Source organism: Ceratotherium simum, chromosome 9 (genome assembly GCF_057802395.1).
Source record: "Ceratotherium simum simum isolate JZ-2026a chromosome 9, ASM5780239v1, whole genome shotgun sequence".
In the NCBI taxonomy this organism is placed as follows: Eukaryota; Metazoa; Chordata; class Mammalia; order Perissodactyla; family Rhinocerotidae; genus Ceratotherium; species Ceratotherium simum.
The window spans coordinates 83,028,223-83,048,853 of NC_141908.1; the positions used below are offsets into that span (position 1 = coordinate 83,028,223).

The following is a 20,631-nucleotide window of genomic DNA, read 5'->3' on the forward strand; positions in this document are numbered from 1 at the left end:
AAAGAAGTCAAACAACTCAATAGCAAAAAACCCCCAAATAATTCAGTTTAAAAATGGGCAGAGGATCTGAATAGAAATTTTCCCACAGAAGACATACAGATGGCCAACAGGTACATGAAAAGATGTTCAACATCACTAATCACCAGGGAAATATGAATCAAAACCACAATGAGATATCACTTCACACCTGTTAGAAGGGCTATTATCAAAAAGACATGAGATAAATGTTGGTGAGGATGTGGAGAAAAGGGAACCTTTGTGCACTGTTGGTGGGAATATAAATTGGTGCAGCCACTGTGGAACACCATATGGGGGTTCTAAAAATAATGATCCAGCAGTTCCATTTGTGGGTATTTATTTGAAGAAAACAAAAACACCAACTCGAAATAACATATACAACCCCATGTTCACTGCAGCATTATTTTCAATAGCCAAGATATGGAAATAACCTAAGCGTCCACTGAGGGATGAATGGATAAAGAAGATGGAGTATATATGTATATATACAATGGAATATAATTCAGCCATAAAAAAGAGAAAAAGCTTGCCATTTGCGACAACATAGATGGACCTTGAGGGCATTATGCTAAGTGAAATCAGACAAAGACAAACAAATACCATATGATCTAAACCTAAAAGCAAAACAAACCAAACCAAACCCTGAGCTCATAGATACAGAGAACAGATTGGTGGTTGCCAGAGGTGGGGTGGAGTGGGTAGGGGCGGTCAGGGGAGAAATGGGTGAAGGGGGTCAAAGAATACAAACTTCCAGTTATAAAATAAGTCCTGGGGATGTGATGTACAGCATGGTGATTATAGTTAATGATACTGTATTGCATATTTTAAAGTTGCTAAGAGACTAGATCTTAAAAGTTCTCATCACAAGAACAAAAATTTTGTAACTACAGTGATGGATGTTAACTAGACTTACTGTGGTGATCATTTAGCAATATACACAAATATCATTTGTTGTATCATTGTATCATTATGTTGTACACCTGAAACTAATAAATGTTATATGTCAATTATACCTGTATTTATAAAAAGAGAAATCTATCACAGAGATTCACACAAAGATGATAACTTCTTAAAACTAAAAGAGGGGTAGTAACAGACGAGCGGAAAGAAAAATTTTAAGAAAAATTTAGGTGGTAACATTGGAAGAACACATTGGTGATTGTGTGCATAATGTTTGTAATGTATTTTGATATTTGATTGCAAACAGCTTTCAAGCCTCTGGCCTGTCTCTTCTTGTGCCCCACACCTGGGCAAGATGACAAGGAAGCCCCTTTATGCTCCTTCTTTAGCACCTGCCGGAGCTTCAAACCACACAACTCCTGGCTTCCTGTGGGACCCTCACCCAGGCCCACCCCTAACCACAATAAAAGCCCCAAGTAGCCAGCTTCTCTTGCTCTCTGCAGCCATTTTGGATCTGCTTGAGACTGCTCTGCTCATCCTAGAGACCTTAATTATATAAGTAATAAACCTTTTTGTACCTTCAAAAAAAAATTCTGTATTTTTTGATGTTTAAGTAATGAATATGAATTGCCACTTTATTATAAATGTTTAAGTTGTTAAAAAAATGACAGCTCTACGAAGCATGGCTTTAGAAATATATAAATGTAATTAGCATATGCATATATGTAAGCATTATAAAAATGTAGAAAACCTTTATTTCCTTGTCTTATATGACCGGTGTTTTCACTTGCCCCCAATAACAGGTTTATTTTCACGAAAGTTCTTGAAAATTGCCTATCAATGAACCTGCTATGACTGCATCAGATTCGATGCTTGTATCCAAGGAGACCTGTCTGCCTAATCAGAATGTTCCCTGACTTATGGGTTTTTTAGGTTTTGGAAGGTAACATTGCCCTATTCAATTAGAATGACTTATAAGATATGCAGAGTGTCAATAGCCATATCTAATACCAGGCAATTTAAGGTCAGTTTTGTGTACATAATTGTCACCGAATTCTAGATGTTTAGTCTTATCTCTTTAAATACTTAACTAGGAGTTAGTAAGCAAGCAATCAGTTAGAATGCACATTGCATTTTCTACAAATCTCACTTAAATGTTTTAAATGCCCTTTTCTAGCTCTGCTCGGCCAGGGCTTTTTCCTTCCTGCCCTATCACAAATGACCTACCCTCACCAGCCTCATCCTCTGACTGTGATCACATGGTTGGTCCCGAAATGCCAATAGTTTTAGATTGTGTTTTGTAATCAACAGGAGGAGAAACAGTATTGGTATCAGACTTTTTTATCCATTCCCCAGATATTCAGACATTGCAATTTCATGTCACCCAGGGCACTGTGCAGGAGAAGTATGTTACCTAAAATGCACATTTTTACCACTTAGTTTGGTGTCAATCTAAGGAAAAGTCAGTGTACTGACTGACCTGCCTTAGACTTGGCCTTAAGAAAGAAATGAAAACCACGGTTTTACAACAGGAGGACATTCAAAGATAAGATTAGGTTCAAAGAGAAAAGCATTTTGAATAGAATGCCCAGCTGTGACATGTTCAGAGGTTGGGTAAAATCTAAACAGAAAAGTGTCCTAAGAAAGGAAGCCCAGTAAACAGCCAGTTTTTCAAAGGCTGAGGGCAGTGTGTGATCTGGTCCCGCACCTGACATTCTTCTCTTTGTCGCCCCATGGTCTGCCTTTCTCTGAGCTGGCGGATCTGTACCACCAGGCTGGAGGATGAGAGACAGGAAGCTCATCTAGATTCACTTGCTACTGCTTGTAGCTCTGGCACAGGGACAGCCATTGACTAGGTCAGAGTTGTGTGTGAGTTGCAGAGATTTCTGTTTTCCTTGGGCTTCCTGTCTTTCAGGAGTACGGTTAATTGAAAAAGGATTTTACTTAGCTCCTTCGTGGTCTTTTTGTTTAAATTTTAGTGAAGAGAGCTCAGTTAATTGAAACTCCAAACAGTTGTAGAGTAGCTTACCCAAACTGGGAGAAGAGGTTTCATTGGTTATCTCTTTTATTGTATATATTTTTAATTGAGGGATGACATGGATAAGGTAAAGTACACAGATCATAAGTATACATCTCAATAGGTTTTTTTTTTTTGGTGAGGAAGAGTGGTTCCAAGTTAACATCTATGCCCATCTTCCACTATTTTTGTATGTGAATCCACTATCGTGGCTTGAAGAGTGGTGTAGGTCTGCGCCTAGGATCCGAACCCGCGAACCCGGGCCACCGAAGTAGAGTGTGCGAACTTAACCCCAAACAGCAGGGCAGGCCCCAACTCAATAGGTTTGTAAAAATGTGTGTGAAAATACTGTTGTCCTACCTGCTCTCTTGGCCTCCAGCCCCAATCACCCCAATCTAATCTTTATGCCAACACCAGAAGGATCTTATTAAAATAGAGATTTGACTGAACAATAAAAATAATGACATCAGCTGCTGCACTACCCCCACAGCAGTGACTGACTGTTTAATACGTGCCAGTCACTGCCTTAAGCCTTTTTTTTTTTGTGAGGAAGATTGGCCCTGAGCTAACATCCAATGCCAATCCTCCTCTTTTTGCCGAGGAAGATTGGCCTGGGCTAACATCCGTGCCCATCTTCCTCTACTTTATATGGGATGCTGCCAGAGCATGGCTTGACAAGCGGTGCATCGGTGCACACCCAGGATCCGAACCTGCAAATCTTGGGCCGCCACAGCGGAGCACGCACACTTAACTGCTACGCCACCGAGCCGGCCCCAACTGCCTTAAGCTTTTAATTCATTATCTCCTTTAAGATAATACAAGCCAAGCACTTAGAGCATTGGCAGGCACACAGTGAGCATTAAATAAATAATAATAATAATAATTATTATTCATGAGATCCCTAAAAGGTCAGTATTTTTATCATTACCAATTTATACATGATAAAATTGAGACTTAGAAGGCTTAAGTCATTTGCCCAAGGTCGTGTAGAGTAGGGAGCTGGACTCCCAGAGGCCAGGTGCTAACCACGAGACTTCAAGACCTCCCTAGAGCTGGGATTTCTTTCATGAAAACCCCCTGAAGCCTCTTGAGCCCCTACAGGATAAGGTCTCCCTAGCAAGCCCTACAAAGTCTTCCCACAAGCCAGGCACAGGCTGTCTTTCCACACCGGCTTCTAGTTTTCATCTATCATGCCTCCATCTCCTGCTCTCACAATGGCTGCCTACTCATCATTCCCTGAAAAAGTCTGGATCTTAATAATTACCATTTATTGCTATCATGTATGAGTTCTGCATGCTTTCTGTATTTATTTCCAATTCTTACTGCAACTTCCCAAAATAAGTAGTATCATACTCATTTTACAGATAAGTAAACTGAGATATAAAAGATTAAGGGACTTGTTTCATGGTCAGAGAGCTAATACATCAAAGCTGGAGTCTGAACTCAGGTCTGTCTGATTTCAGTGGTTAGTCCTTCCTACTCCATCACAATTCCTCCCAAGTCACATGGTCTCATACCTGGCTCAAATGTCATCTAGTTTCTAAGGCATTTTTTACTCCAGCCACTGGTTGACCTCATCTTGCTCCATGGCCTTCCACAGGTATAAACAGATCACTTGTTAAGGAGGAATGGCTCTCGCTCCATTTCTTTTCTAGGCCTTTCTAAGTGCATTCAATCTTTGCATTAAAAAAGCTGAAACAGAATATTTCTGCAATATTCCTACTGCATGCCCCAGAACCAACTATTTAAGTGACAACTTTGTCCAAACAAAATGGCAAGTCTTTGACCAGATGGGGTTATGGAGTCTAGTGGCCTGAACGCAGAGGGCAAATGGAGAAGGTGCTGCCAGTTAAATACCACATGTCCTCTAGCAGAACCTCTCAGGGATGTGATTCATGAGCTCCTGGGACATGCAGAATTCCCGATGTATGAGCTAGCCAGCTCTCCAGACACGCGGACAATGGAGGATGAATTCTGTGGACAGCTGGAAAGGCCATAGTGGGCAATTTCTGAACTGATCTTGAAAAGCATTTTATCATTGGAATAGCCAACATTATTGTTGATTATGTAGAATAAAAATACTGAAGCATTTGAACACTTGGTACATGTTCAGCTCCTTCTGTACCTCAGTCCCACAGCCTGACAGGAAGTGGCTGGCTCTGCAGCTGCCTCCCAAAGAGTTCTGGCAGCATTTGGGGGTGATCAGCCAATCATACTAGTACTTACGATTATAAAATGTTACTTAATTCTTATTATTCTTACATAAATTTAAACTACGTGTGCTTCTTTTCAAGTCCCGAGCTAAAAATTCTCATTGTTAAGAAAAAGTACAAAAATCCAACTCAGAATCAGCACAATTATTAAAATAATTTAAAAAGTAAATTGGGTTGACAAGGTGATTTCAAAGTTGATCTGGAAGAATAAAAGGGCAGGCATAAGTAAGACAATTTTGTAAAACAAGAATATGAGGATGTATTTCTGCTATCAGACATCAATATATATCAAAATGGTATTGGCATTGGAATTGCTATTGAGGAAATAGAAGTGATTGCACAGAAACAGACCCCAGGACACACATGAAATTGGATTATGATGAATATGGAGTCAAAAGTCAGCAGGGAAAGGATGGATTACTAAAAAATGGAGCTGAAATGACTGCTTAACCATTAGAAAAAAAATCAAGCTATATCCTCACTTTATACTACAAAGAAAAATAAATCCCAGAAATTTATTGTTATTAAATGTATAAAATAAACTATTAAAAGACAATAAAATACAAATTATTATTGATCTGATCTGAGCATGGGGAAAGGCTTTGCAGGCTATAAAGCTACGGAAAAAAATCACACAAGGGAAAAATGAACATGCACATAGATGAGGTGAAAACTTAGGTCTATCAAAAAACATCTAAAATCCAAGGGCAAACAACAAAACTACAGAAAACATCACACATAAAGTGGTGATAGCCTAACATATAAGGAACTCACATAAACTAACTGAAAAAATAGCCTGCCCCCAGATGGGAAGAAGATGTGATCAAACAATTCATAAAAAAATGAAGTAGCAATAAATATATAAAAATGTTTAGCCTCACAAATAATAAAAAATAGATATGCAAAGTCAAACAATAATGAGAAACTTTTTTTCCCTCTAAAATTACCAAAGATGGGGCCGGCCCTGTGGCTTAGTGGTTAAGTGTGCGCACTCCACTACTTGGTGGCCTGGGTTCGGATCCCAGGCGCTCTGATGCACTGCTTGTCCAGCCGTACTGAGGCAGCATCCCACATACAGCAACTAGAAAGGATGTGCAACTATGACATACAACTATCTACTGGGGCCTTGGGGAGAAAAAGGGAAAAAAAGGAGGAGGATTGGCCATAGATGTTAGCTCAGGGCCAGTCTTCCTCAGCAAAAAAGAGAAGGATTGGCATGGATGTTAGCTCAGGGCTGATCTTCCTCAAAATAAATAAATAAATAAATAAATAAAATTACCAAAGATTTGTGTTTTTTATTTTTTTATTTTTTTAAATTTTTATTTATTTATTTTTTTCCCCCAAAGCCCCAGTAGATAGTTGTATGTCATAGCTGCACATCCTTCTAGTTGCTGTATGTGGGACACGGCCTCAGCATGGCCGGACAAGCGGTGCGTCCGTGCGCGCCCGGGATCCGAACCAGGGCCGCCAGCAGCGGAGCGCGCACACTTAACCGCTAAGCCACAGGCCGGCCCCTGATTTGTGTTTTTTAAATGAAAATGGTTAATGCTCTGTGATCTGAAGGGCGAACTTACTTATACTATTGGTAGGTATAGATATGTATAGTAAATGGTATCCAGAACTTTTAACAAGTTCAAACCCTCTGACTATAGTAGTTCCTCTTCTGAATTTATCTTAAATTAGCAGAAACTAAATTATTTTGCACAAGGATGTATATCATAGTATTATTTATAATAATACAAAATTGGAAACCCCTAAATGTCCAATAAAAAAGGAAAAGTGATAGGATCTTATATACAGGAAGTCAAAAGAGCTAGTGCTTCTGAAGATTATTTAATAAGTTAAAAAAAGCAAGATAAAAATTCATATGTTGTAAAGAATGAGCCACGTTTTATACCCATACACACACAGAAAAGAACTAGCTGGACATGCATCTAATGTTAACTGTGGTGGTGGGTTAATAGCAATGATAACAACAACAGCAGCAGCAGCTAACATGGGCCAGGCCTATGAGCTCATTTAATCCTTGCACTTTCATTACAGGGAATTACCACCCTGTTTTATAGACGAGGACACTGAGCAGTGAGCTGGGACTCAAATGCAGGTCTACCAATGGCTGGGATGGGAACCTCTCTGCCATGCTGCCTGATGGCTATCTTCTCTTTAGTAACTATCTGTACTTTCCAAATTCTCTGCAATGAGTATATTTTTATAATGCAAAAAAAACACAACTTTTAAAAAAGTGAATTGGGGCCAAGAGGCTCTTGGAAGTTTTGTGTTCTGCCCCAAGACAGCTTGTGGTACAGGTGCCTGCACCACCCCCGAGTCCTCTGACTCTTCTCCTGGGCTCAGGTTCTGTCTTCAGTCTCCCTTCCCTTTCTTGTCTCTGTCCAGTGTCAATCATGGTGTCACATGGCCCAGTGAGGTGCATGGCGGCACCATCCCAGGGCCGGCTTGGCCTCCATATCTTCTTTCCTCTGCCTCCCTCTTTTCCTTCCCTTCTGCAGACCCTTAGGCTTTCTAGCAGCCCTGGGAATAAGCCTGGTTCAAGGATCTCATTTAACGAAACAAAACAGGGCATCCTGGGGTTAACTCTGGGCTCAGCCTTTCACAGTACTAAGATTAAACTGCATTTTTCAGTGGTTCTGCCTCTTAACTCAAACCCTTTTAAAGAGAAATTTAAGGAGAGCAAAACATAGGAAGCAGTGCCAAATGCCAATAACATCCTTGAGTCATTTGGGGCACAGGCAGCCTTGGAAACCGCCAGCCTGCTTATGCAAGGGCTACTTGGGATTTTCTCTTTATTGCTTAGTGACAGGATCCTGGCTTTAGACCACAGTCAGTGTTGTTCTCTTGTTTTCCTTTCTTTCTCTCTCTCTGAAAACTGTTATAAAAGGCCTGAGTTATCACAATGAGAGTCAGCCAATCCTACAGCTCTAATCAAATGACAAAAATTGTCTTCCACTGATATGGTTAGTTCAGGTCAGAAGGCAGATTTAGTCTATGTCTTGGTACCTGTGATACCTGCTCAACAAACCCGGTCATACTGAACCCTGCACTCTAAACTCAGGAGGCTCCACAGAGTGACTTTACCATCAGCTGGCAAGGCTTTGGGACCATGTGCTCAGCTAGGTGTTCTGTCTCTTTTCTCCCAAAGAAAGTGACTGAAAGGGGAAGATAAGATGTGAGTATCATTTTGTGACTATGGTGTCCAAAACCATGGCTGGCACAATATAAGATGGAAAGAATCCCAGAGAGCTCTCTTCCGTGGCCTTAGATCTATTCTGACTGTCAGGGACTATGAGCCCAAACATCAGAGTCCAGTGATGAGGTTCTTCTTCTCAGCCCCCACAATCACAGCTAGATGGTGTGGCCCAGCCAGTCCCAGGGCATGACCTGGTAAACTGTACTACATTATCACCAAATAAATTGGAAATAAGGTGCCAGTGAGCTCAGGTTTCCACAGTTACTCCTTAAATTACTGACCAGTGTGAACTAGCCCACTTGAGTATAAGTATGTAGCAGTGAAAAATTTTAAAAACTTCTTTATATGTTGAGTACTGAGTATTTTGGTGGTGTGGATACAGTGTACAGAGCAACTATAAGCCAAGGAAATAGTCCTGGAATGAAGCAAATGACAGTCATTTGTGTTAGCAATCAACTAACATGGGCACAAGAGATTAATTTTATTACATAGGGGTTAAAGTTGACTGATTTGGTAAACACTGCAAACAAAAAAACTACAGAAAATAAAAACTACAGAAAAGTTGGAAAAAGATACAAATATCCTCAACAAAACACTAGCAAACTGAACCCAGAAACATATAAAAAGAATTATACTCTATGACCAATTGGGATTTATCCCAGGAATGCAAGGTAGGCTTAACATCTGAAAATCAATGTAGTACACATATGAATAGAATGAAGGACAAAAACCACATGATTATCTCAATCAATACAAAAAAAGCATTTGACAAAATCCAACACCTCTCTATGATAAAAACACTCAACAAACTAGGAAAAGAAGGGAGCTTCCTCAACCTGATGTAGGCTTTCTATGAAAAACTCAGCAGCATGTTTAATGCTGAAAGAATGAATGTTTTACCCTCAAGATCAGAAACTAGACAAGGATGTCTGTTTTCACCATGTCTATTCAACATTGTACTGGAGGTTCTAGCTAGGACAATTAGGCAAGAAAAAGAAAGAAGTAAAACCATCTCTAGTCTCAGATGACAAGATCTGGTATATAGAAAAGTTGGAAATATTTTGCTGACATGAAAGTCAAAAAAAAACTTTAAAATATATTTTAAATACGACTTTGTAACTATATCCACGTATGTTGTTGGAGAGGCTAAGTGACTAACACTATCCAGTTCAGGAAACACTTACTAGGAATCCCATTCCAAATAAGTTAAAAAGGTAGTGTTACTGTCAAAGCATGTAATAAATTTCTCATTTTCAACATAAAGAAAGTGGTACACATGTATTTTTATTAATAGGAAATCAGTTTCTCTTTCCCTTCCCCTATCTACTAAATATATTAAATCCACATATTTTGGTCTGGTGTGCTTCCTGCTGCACTCCAGGTCATACCTGGGAGTTTGTACTCCCAAGAGAACAAAAATGACAGTAGTCTGATAGGCCTGCTGAGGTCCCCTTGTGCTGGATCATCAAAGACTCCCTGTGGATATGGGGCTTAGCATCAGACCAGAAACAAGCCCTTGCCATCTGCTGCTGAAACTGAGGCCATTGGGTAGACGAGCATGAGAACCTGCATATCTCTACACGGTCCCTTAAGGCACAAGGAAGCTATGTAGGGGACAGAGCTACTCAGAAGTCTTAGAGGCAGTAAAATGAAAGCTCCACTCAAGCCAGGAATGCCCGTTGAGTCTACAGAGTGCTCCAGGGCTTGGGAAGGCCTCAGATTGAGAGCTCTCTGACTAGTCGCTCCTCTCTTCCTTGGAGCACTGACTATGACAGTGGTCCTCTTGCTTTGGGTTTGCTGGCCAGTATTGGCCTGGAACTTGCCAGATCTCCCCTGGCTAACTCAGACACATCCTGACAAACCACCTTAAATCTTGCTGGAGTCTTTGAACTTTGCTTCTTGTCTGTGCTTTGGCCCTACAATTAACCCTTCCAACTCTAGTTTCCTTGACATTGGGCATTTTGGGCCTCCTGCTCTTCCTTTTACAAATCTTTCTGCATCTCTAAATGGCCTCTTTCTAGATCAACTCTGAAATCTCATGTATAATAATGTGTTGGTCAAAGCAAGAAATGAAGAAACAGACAGAAAAAGAATGACCTTTTAAAATTGGCTTATGGGGCCGGCCCCGTGGCTTAGCAGTTAAGTGTGCGTGCTCCGCTGCTGGCAGCCAGGGTTCGGATCCTGGGCACGCACCGACGCACCGCTTCTCCGGCCATGCTGAGGCCGCGTCCCACATACAGCAACTAGAAGGATGTGCAACTATGACATACAACTCTCTACTGGGGCTTTGGGAGAAAAATAAATAAATAAATAAAATTATTAAAAAGAAAAAAAAATTTAAAAAAATAATTGGCTTAAATATGTCCAAGATTTTTAGCCTCTCTGCCCTCCTGAGTCCCAGAAACAATAGCAGCAACACTAAAGAAAAACAAAAAACCCAAAGACTATTTAAGTACTTCTCAATTGTGCTCTCAGCTTTCCATTTTGCAAGTAAAAATGAAATAAACATATCTTAGCAAGTGTAAGTATTCCAACGGATGGGTTGCTCACGATAACTAGTTATTTCAGAGATATCTCATTTTTCAAAAATAATTCTATTAATAATTAGCATTGCGGTCCTGATAGGAAAACTATACACCTAGAGAATAGACATAAGAGAATTTCACAAGCAGGAGCTCTTTGATAATTTCTCTGAAGAAAATGCTTGAATGCACTTTAGGAAAGAAAGACTGGTGTGATTCCATATCGCCCTTCCTAAAGTTCTCAAGACTGCTAGGCAACTGAGAGGAATCACACCACCAACAGATGGTGACTGAACAATGGCACCCAAGTTTTATGTTTTCTGGATCAGTACAATTTTTTAAAAGTTTCCAGTTTTTACTTTTGCCACATAAGGGCTTTAAAAACAAACAAAATCTATCATCGACCATCACCATCATTTCACAAGAAAGTAAGGGGATTTTAACATTAAAAAAGTAGAAATGGTAAGATTTCAGAAAAACAAATATTTTAAACTATGTGTGGTGTTATTATAAAATCACCACATTATATTATTTTTCTCCCTTCTGCATGACCTGGTGAAAACTCCACCCCAGAGGAGCCCTCAACCCACAGAGGGAAGTCAGAAATCTTTTTGATAAGAGCACAAGGAATCGCAATGTTTGCCAAAACCACTGCTTTAAAGTGAATTTCAAAATAGAAGATTCAGTGTTTCCCAAACTTCAATCATGTGAAAACACCTTAACAAACATTGTCATAGCTGCATTCCTATGTTACTACTTAATGCATTATTTAAATCGAGTCATTTGTTTACTTAAATAAGTTTATTTAAAAACGAAAGCCTTATGTGAATACCATAAATGGAAAACCGGTATCCCCAGCCATAAAATCAAATACAACTGCTGGAAGGCCCTGCGTCTGCAGCCAACTCTCTGTTGAAAAGGGAGATTAGCAGGTGTTAGGGGTTCAAGCCACACCAGCACCAGAATGAAACTTACTTTGATTTAAAACCTCAAGGACAGAAAGGAATTGAAGGCAATAATTTTCTCATTATGCAATTAAACATCATTTAATGCCATGTCTATGTACTGCCTAAATGCATCTCTTGTACCAACTACTACTGTTTTGGTAGATATTCCATGGAATCAGAGGTGTCCTGCATACTAATGAACAGCATTGCCTAAAATTAACCTTCCTGAGTTCAAATTCTGAGACTTTCTCATGTCCTAGCTGGTGACTTTGAGCAAGTTATTTACCTTCTCTGCCTACAATTTTCATCTAAGAAATTCGGATAACAATACCCACTTCATAGGCTGGTTGTGAGGATCAAATGAGTAGTTACATGTAAAGCTCTTAGAACTGTAAACCACACATTAAGAGCTCAAAAATGTTAGTTATTATTCTTATTATCCCACTGTTTAAGGAACACCAAATTAGGATACTGCAGGCTTATGTTATACTATATCAGGCATATAGTAATATAGTAACACATTTTTAGAAAGAAGATATATCTAGGGAATAAGAAAGACATTTCCTTTGCTAATTTGAATTAAAATGAATAACTTAGTACACGTGCATCTAAGGCAATTTATTATTCTTTTGGTTTGTTTCTTTCCATGCCCCATTTTGGCCACGAGCAAGTCTGAATGATATATTTTTGCCTTTAAGGCATAGTACACAATGCCTTTGACACAACAAGGTCGCACCATAGAGAAAGGCTTTTCAGGATCTTAACTGAAAGTCACTACTTAGGTAAACAAGTATAATATAAATATTATATATTTATCCAAATATATTAGTCTTTTAATCATGGAATCAATGTCCCCTCTACTTAGAGTAAACAATAGAATTAACGTAGGATTTCACCCCGAGAGTGGCTACACATGCTATGACTTAATTCACATTATGAAATACAAAAAGGGAGACTTACTCATCATTAAATCACCAAATAAATAAGCTAACATCAAAAAGCAGTGGTTCTAGGAGGCTCCTGAGATGGATTAGTCGGTCCTGAACAAGAAAGACATATTAACATATCCTAAGCTGCTGCCTTTCATGTGTCTCATCCCTTTTGTCCTTGGAACTATATTTAGTACAGAGAGAACAACAGCGCTGCCAGGGCAGTCAAGTAGAAAGAGAGGGTATTAATTTAGTACATCTTGGTCAAGGTTAGGGCAAGAGATAGTGGACAAGTACATATGCAGTTTATTAAAATACAAGATAAGGTCATATTGGAAATTTATAGCAATCTCTAGACCCTATATTGGGTCTACCTTGATGGTGGCCTCATTCAGAAGGATCTGGATTTTACAAATATCTGTCGTCTTCAGTCCCTGCCCACTCACTGTAGGACAGTCTCTTCCATCTCTACAACACGCTTCTTGGAACACCTGTATTGCCTTCCCTTTCTTTCCACTCAACTTTGGCTGTTTCTTCCTCCAGAGTCTCAGGTTGAGCACTTCAGCTTCTCCTTTTTGCTGTCATGATCCCCCATTCGTTACTCGCCTCCCTCTTCTCTATGGGCCTCGTCATTGTTGGGCTTCTTCTCTTCTGATTAGGCTCACCTGCTTTGCTCTTTCAGGCAGGTCTCTCCACTTTTCTATTGAACTCTGCCGCAAACATTATTCTTTCTTAAAAGTGTTATTTGTCCTTTCCTATTTCTCTTCTTCCTCCCACACTCTCAAGGACATTTTTTTGAAAATTCCTTCACTCTACTCTTATGTTTATAAGCAATAGAATGTTCCAGGTCCTGGAAGTGAACTTTCGTCACATCTTTTAATTTTCCTTTGTACCTTTTCCTTAGCACCCACTTCCTCTTAGAAGGCTTAGCTTGAGTACTTTAAGAGACCAAAAAGAGCAGATTAAGCTCAGATGCAATGCAGCCCACTCATTTCTCCTTTCTTTACTGAGTTTGCATTTGGTCTGGGTATCTAAGGAAAAGAGTGCCCAGGGTTGGAGCTTGATAAATCTTAACTGCTAGCAGTGCTCTGGCTTTTAGTGAGTTCTACACATACCTATAAATGGCCTCTATGCTCTGGAGTAAATTAACTCTTCTGAATCTGTCCAATTACTTTACAATGATCTGAATGGGTCATTTATGAAAGTATAATAGTGTTCTAGAAAAGTCACTTTACCACCAAAATAAGGAGCAAAATCTTCACGTACACTCACAGGGAGTCTGCAGTATGCTGGGCGCTGTTCCAGGTAATGGGGACATGGGTGAACAACTCTGACAAGGCCCACTCTCCTGGAGCAACGACTTCCTGAGAGTATTTAAAGGCCAATGCAAACCATCGCAGTCACACTGGTCAAGGTAACCAGGTGAAAGCCATCCTATTAAGGAGGAGGAGACCAATTCATTGGTGGATGGGCTACTGTGTTAACAAAAGTTCCACCTTCCTGAACGAGGATACACATTTAAGAGCAAGCAGGAGGTTAAAAAAAAATCCTAACCCAACCCAAAAGATAATGGGAATCATCTGTTCTGCTCTCATGTGCAAACCTATAATTTATGGAAAGATGGGAAAGAGAAAGTCCCTGAGGAGGCCTAGCCAATTCTGTGGTGAAAAGTCAACTGTACTCACAGCTCAGACTGGAAGGGGTGGGGGTGGAGAGGAGCAAGAAGCCACAGTAAAAATAACACGTCTTGAGGCAGCAGCTCCCTCTCCTCCCCCATTTCTAGTGCCACTCCTGGCCCAAGCTGCCTTTCTCCCTTCTTCTTGCCACCCCCAGCCCTTCCCCATTCACAGGTTATTACTTCGTCCTCTTTGTTTTTCTTTCATTTCTTTACGAATCCCAAACTGGCTGTAGTACTCATAATTCCTGTCACAAGGTAAGGTCAGCAGTATAGTAAGCACGTAGTTAAGATCAAGTGAGAATGTGCATGTTAAAATAAAATGGAGTTACCGAGAATTTTCAAATTTTGAAAGAGACCATTTCCTCTTATGTATAATATATATTTGCATATATATTTCTGCACAGTAACAAAGTAATTTACTGCTAAGAATATGCTATAAGACCTGATAATAGAAAAGGCCATCATTCTTAAATGCAATATCACCCTACCAAACTCTGATTTTTTAGTTTCAGCTCTATATCATAATGGCTACACACTGTCTTTTTTGCTTCTTCTCTTGGGCTGTTGTCACTTAGCTTTATAATTTTGCTTTTAAAGGGTACGGTTACTAATAAGTTAACTACTATTTTCAATATATATTTTTTAAATGCCAGTATCAGTGATTTCAGCCGGGCCATTTGAAAAAGCATTTTTATTACACTTAATAATTTGCTAATGTACTTCAATAAAATTTCAATATGTATTTTATTAGTTTCTTTGTCAGTCATATAAGGTAAATTTATTATCTGTATCAGAGATGGAGAAATGAAGGCAATCTAAACTAGAAAAGATCAGTAATAGTGGTAGAAATAGGATGTGAAATAAATGTCAAATTGTCCAGGAGGGAATCCCCTTTGTAACATTTCAGAGTTTCTAATGTCAGTTATGGCGTTCTTGCTATTCATGGACAGCTCTAACTGCTCGTCAGAATAAAATGTATTGAGAAAGATAGCACCTGTGGTCATAGGGTAGACGATGAAGTCTCACTACGGTGTCATAAAGCAACAGACCCTTGTCAGTATGACGGGGAGTGGCTGTCAACAACAGCACTCAGAGCGCTCACATACGCCAAGCATTCTCCTAAGCACTTTACATATTTGTCAGTTAACCTCACAATCTTGTAAGATAGGTACTTTAATTATCCCCATTTTGCAGATAAGGAAACTGAGGCATAACAAGCTTAAGTAACTTGCTCAAGGTCACACAACTGGTAAGGGGTGCAGCTAAGGTGCAAATCCAGGCTCTCTGGCTCCAGACTCTATACCGTCAACCATTATGCTAAACTGCCTTTCAGAGGACATGCTGTAGCTAACCAACAGACCGCAGCTATTTAAAGGTTTACTGGAAAGTCAGTTGTTTGAACTCAGGACCAAACAGTTCTAAAGAAAAAACAAAAGATAAATGTTAGTGAGGTCTTCAGTTCACAAATGCTCACTTCTGCGATAACAGAGCTTGAACTAATGTAAAGCCCCATTTGAGTTCATTCTCACTCCTGTGTTCCTTCTCCTATAACTGATTCATTCATTCATCCCATATTTATTGGGCACCTCCTCCTGCCCAGGCACTGTTCTTAGTGGGGGCCAGGATGGATAAGATAAACTGACTTGCATTCAAGGTTAAATCTTTCACTTACGGATTATTTTAAAAGGCTCTTGTGAGCAGGCCTAAGAACTAAGTAACTCAGGTGACATTTCTGGGGGGCAGGCATACCATAGTCTCGGCAAGAATCATACAATTGCACCCTTTCTGCTCCCAGCCTGGGGACTGAGGACACCCCGTTGAGTGGGCCCCTCTAGATCCTGGGTGTGAGGGGCTGGTCATTTCCTCCTAAATGGATCTCTCCCCTCTCAGTTCAGAGGACGTTTTCAGCACACTGCCCGCCTAGAATGTGTGTCTTGTCTACGTTTATTTTTAATTCACACATCACAGTGTATGGTACCTAGCACTTAACAAATACTTAAAAGGTTGTAAAACATAGACCATAAGTCAAGGAGGGCCAGCACTTTCCTGAGGTGCTCACGATCATTTAAGAGGATAGTCGTCTTTTTTTTATTGTGGTAAATATACATAACATTTGCCATTTTAACCATTTTTAGGTATATCTCATAATCATTTTTGATTGGTTACACTTCATTGATTACTTTTCTAAATACTATAGCTTCTCTTCCACTGTTAACCATTTCATGGGAAATAAAATAGCAAGTCAGACAATAAGTTGGTTTTCCTAACCAGCACAGCTGGCCCTATTAGTACCTCAGAAAGACCAGCTTCTCTCCCAGACTGGGACAACTTCAATCCTTGTGGTGCCACTTCCCTACCCACCCTCGATGGAGTCAGATGCTAGCTCTGAGGTCTGAAGTTGCTTTGCCTCCCTCATCCCAAGCAGCTGAATCAACTTCTCACTCCACCCCTTTCATTATCCCATTCCATCCACCCCATTGCCATCAGTGGGGTGGAGACTCACAGCTTATAAGTGTGCAGAAAACCCCAGAAGCAAGAAACTAGAGTAACTTGCTCCTGCTAACAAAACAAACCAGAAAACACAGCAGGGGCCAAGACCTCACAGTCGCTGAGTTCCAAATCCTTCCTTATCCCAAGGAGACAGACTGCCTGCCTCTCTATTCGAGGCTCAGGCAGTGTGGCTGAAGCAAACTCACAGGAGGGATTCAAGCCTCCAGATCCACTTTCAGCTCCTTCCAGAGCCCCACGTGCCTTTTCATCCTTACTCCATCTTGCCCAGCCAAATGTGAAAGCCTGTGTACAGACCGTTACATGTCTCACTTTGAAAGGATTCGAATGGCCCTATGAACTAACTTCTGGCTGAAATCTTTGGTCCCACGGAGACAGAGAAAGCAGCCATCAGTTGGAATACAAAAAGAAGTGTTGTTTATTTCTCTGTTAAATTAAACTCAGATCTGCTTAATATCTTGGCCAACTTATGCCACAACTATTTTGGCCCTTTCTACCACCCCAAAGTCCTTTGTGGCCAAAATGTACCATTGTGCTGCTGTTTGACACCGTGTGCCAAAGCCAAGCAACACCCTTCCTTCTTCGGGTTTTGGGACAGCAAGGGAGGGTGGCTAATTCCTTTTGTGACCACTGACGAAGAACTGAGTAGCCAACAATTTTGAAAATTACATACACACCTAAAATCAGAGATTTTTGCTCTATCCTTCCAGTAGCTGAAGGGAACCTTTAGGCTGAAGGCAATTCTAGAAGAGCTGGGTTTCCAACCACATTCTGTGGGAGGGATGCTAGCAGAACTGCAGGCATGCAGGATCCCGAGCAGCAAAGAATCATCTTTGATAAGTGTATGTGCCAATGGTTCAAACCAATGGAAAGGGATGGGAATTAAATTAGTCACAGTTATGAATACACACACACACACACACACACACACACACGAGAGAGAGAGATTGATGGGGGGATCTCCACCATAAAAGTCCTTTTTGGAATCAGACTAGCTATGAAAACGTAAATGCACACTGACACAGGTTTTGTTTTGAAAAACAAAACAAAAAGCAAATTCGTAGTCTCATAAATCCATATGTGATTAGCCTGCTTTCCCTTTTGGACTATAAATTAATATATTCTGTGGGTTATCTAGTTCTTTGTTCTAGAATTTTGCTGTTTTTGATGACTACAGGTCATTGGGTTGAAAAAATGGAAATGTTTTGACCACCACGGCAGTGGTTAAAAATTGTAGGGGCTATGGCCTATTTGGGGGAATGTGGGCAGGAAGCTGGGCCTGCCCACCATGATCACAGCACGTCTGGCCAGTCTACTGGGCGCTGGGATTCTTGCCCTGTGTGGTGCTGGCACTCTGGGCTAGTGGTGGGTGCATTTCCCCAGTTCTATATTCCCCTCCTTGTCCTGTGACTCCCTCTTCCACTCAGTAGCAGGACTTGCTGGAATTTCAGCAGTGGGGGGCGTGGCCCTGCCGCCAGGTGGGTCTCTAGGAACAGAGAATGTTGGTGCTGGAAGGAAACAGTACAATATGGTGGTTCAGATGTGTGCCCACGGGAGAAGGGAATCCTTCAGCTGCAGGGGTACTCAGGCAGCTGGTCATATTTGTTGCTGTTTATGTTTTGGTAAGTCGGAACCACTTCATACAAAATTGAAAGAACAAGAGAGGGTGTGTGCTAGAAGAGGACAGCTCCTCCACTTCAGCCAGAAGATCTGGGCAAGTTCATCTCATTTGCAAAAGGTGGATAATAACAGTACCGATCTCAGAGGGCTGTTGTGAGGACTCAGAGAATTCAAGCAGATTTAGAACAAGGTCTGGCCTAAAGTCAGCACTTAATAATAAAAGTAACGTTTTTTGAGCATATAATAAAAATTAGCTATTATTAATCTAATTATTTAGTGCAACTTTCTCATTTTACAGACAAAATTTTTTTTTTTTTGTGAGGAAGATCAGCCCTGAGCTAACAATCATGCTAATCCTCCTCTTTTTGCTGAAGAAGACTGGCTCTGAGCTAACATCTACTGCCAATCCTCCTCCTTTTTTTTTTTTTTTTCCGCAAAGCCCCAGTAGATAGGTGTATGTCATGGTTGCACATCCTTCTAGTTGCTGTACGTGGGACGCGGCCTCAACATGGCCAGAGAAGCGGTGTGTCAGTGCACGCCCGGGATCCGAACCCGGGCCGCCAGTAGCGGAGTGCGCGCACTTAACCGCTAAGCCACGGGGCCAGCCCCAACAGACAAAAATTTTAAGCGGCAGAGATATTATGTGACTTGGTAAAGGATAAACTCCTGTTATCACCCTGGGGTGTGGTTTTCTGAACGTCACTCTCCTTCTGACGAAGCGCCGGGAGATGCGAGTGCAATGAGCAGGTCCCCTGCCTGCAGTGAGGCTGCCTTAACAACTCGGGAAAAGCAGCAGACTGAGAGTCCCGGCCCTTTCTAGCTCCTTCTGCCTGCCTGTCAGATGATCAGTCTCTGTCCCCAGAGGCAGTAAACAGAGAAAGGAGGAAAAGGTGAAACTCAGATCACTAGTTTTATTACCTGCAATTTGCCTGGACTGCTTTCTCCCTGCGCCCTTGACCTCTGCTCTAGCCAGGAATCCATTCACAATGCCCTGCCCGACTGCGTTTTTTCTTCGGGCCTGAACCTTCCCCAGGACACCTCACCCTTTATTGTCCCTCATGCACACCTGAGCTGCAGTGGGCTCTGCTGTTAGCCTGACACAAACTCCAGCCACAGTTCACCAGCTAACCTGATGGACGCCGCCCACCCTCATAGCAAACCCAGCAGGGGGCACATGAACTTCCGCACATTCTTATTGGCCAAATTTTGTGCGCTGGGCATTATTCTAACTGGCACTGATTGCAAGGTATTAAGACAATTTATCTGTCTTTAAGGGATACATAAAATCAGTATATTTGACTTGTTTTTGTAAGCTGTCTTGCAGATCATATTTGTGAAAATGCTTAAAATTGCTTTTTAACGACAAAAAGTCAAAACATCAGTTGATCTTTGGCAAACGGAAATTTGCTATTTGTCACTTAGAAGTGAAGGAGCTGAGATCTGGCTCTCGTTCCAGGTTCCCTGCTACGCCCAGAGCCTGGCTGCTTTATGAAAACTGGCTAGGAAACCCCAGAAAGTAGATCTGTGGCTTCTACAATTTAATCGTTTCTCAAGGATCATAAAATCATGGAACCAGGGTCCTAGAACTGGAAAGGGCTGTAAAACTTGCTTAATTCAAACTTTTCACATGACAAATGAGGAGATTTAGGACCCAGGAAGTAAAGTGATGGAGGTTTCTATCCAAATATACCTGTGATTCCTCTCTTGGGAATAGACAGAGTACAAAGCCAAAGCTGGAGAAAAAAGGGGTCCAAAGTGGGATGTACTGTATGAAATTATCATTTAAAGATGCCATATATCTTTGACACATTGGTTAACAGGGTTGAGAATAACCCCTATGAGGGTTAAGTTAAAAATCCACTACAAAAAACCTCAGCTTTTTATAAAGCCATGAGAAGTGATAGGGATGGGGATATTTTCAGAGGTAAGCTGTGTTTCCACTCCTAAGACTTAATGGAGCACATGCATTCAGGGAGATGCATGGAATTTAAACACAATCAGTGAATTCTAAGAGTGAAAGCCCTTCAGTCCAGCCTCCTTCCACCTCGATGTTAAAGGAAACTAGAAAGCCAAT

The 20,631-nt window shown here is 40.9% G+C and overlaps 1 protein-coding gene across 7 annotated transcripts in view; it reads right to left on the reverse strand.

The window, feature by feature from the left end:
- The window catches only part of PLEKHM3 (pleckstrin homology domain containing M3), a 174,990-nt gene that overhangs the window by 39,937 nt on the left and 114,422 nt on the right, over positions 1–20,631 (reverse strand). The window lies entirely within an intron of this gene.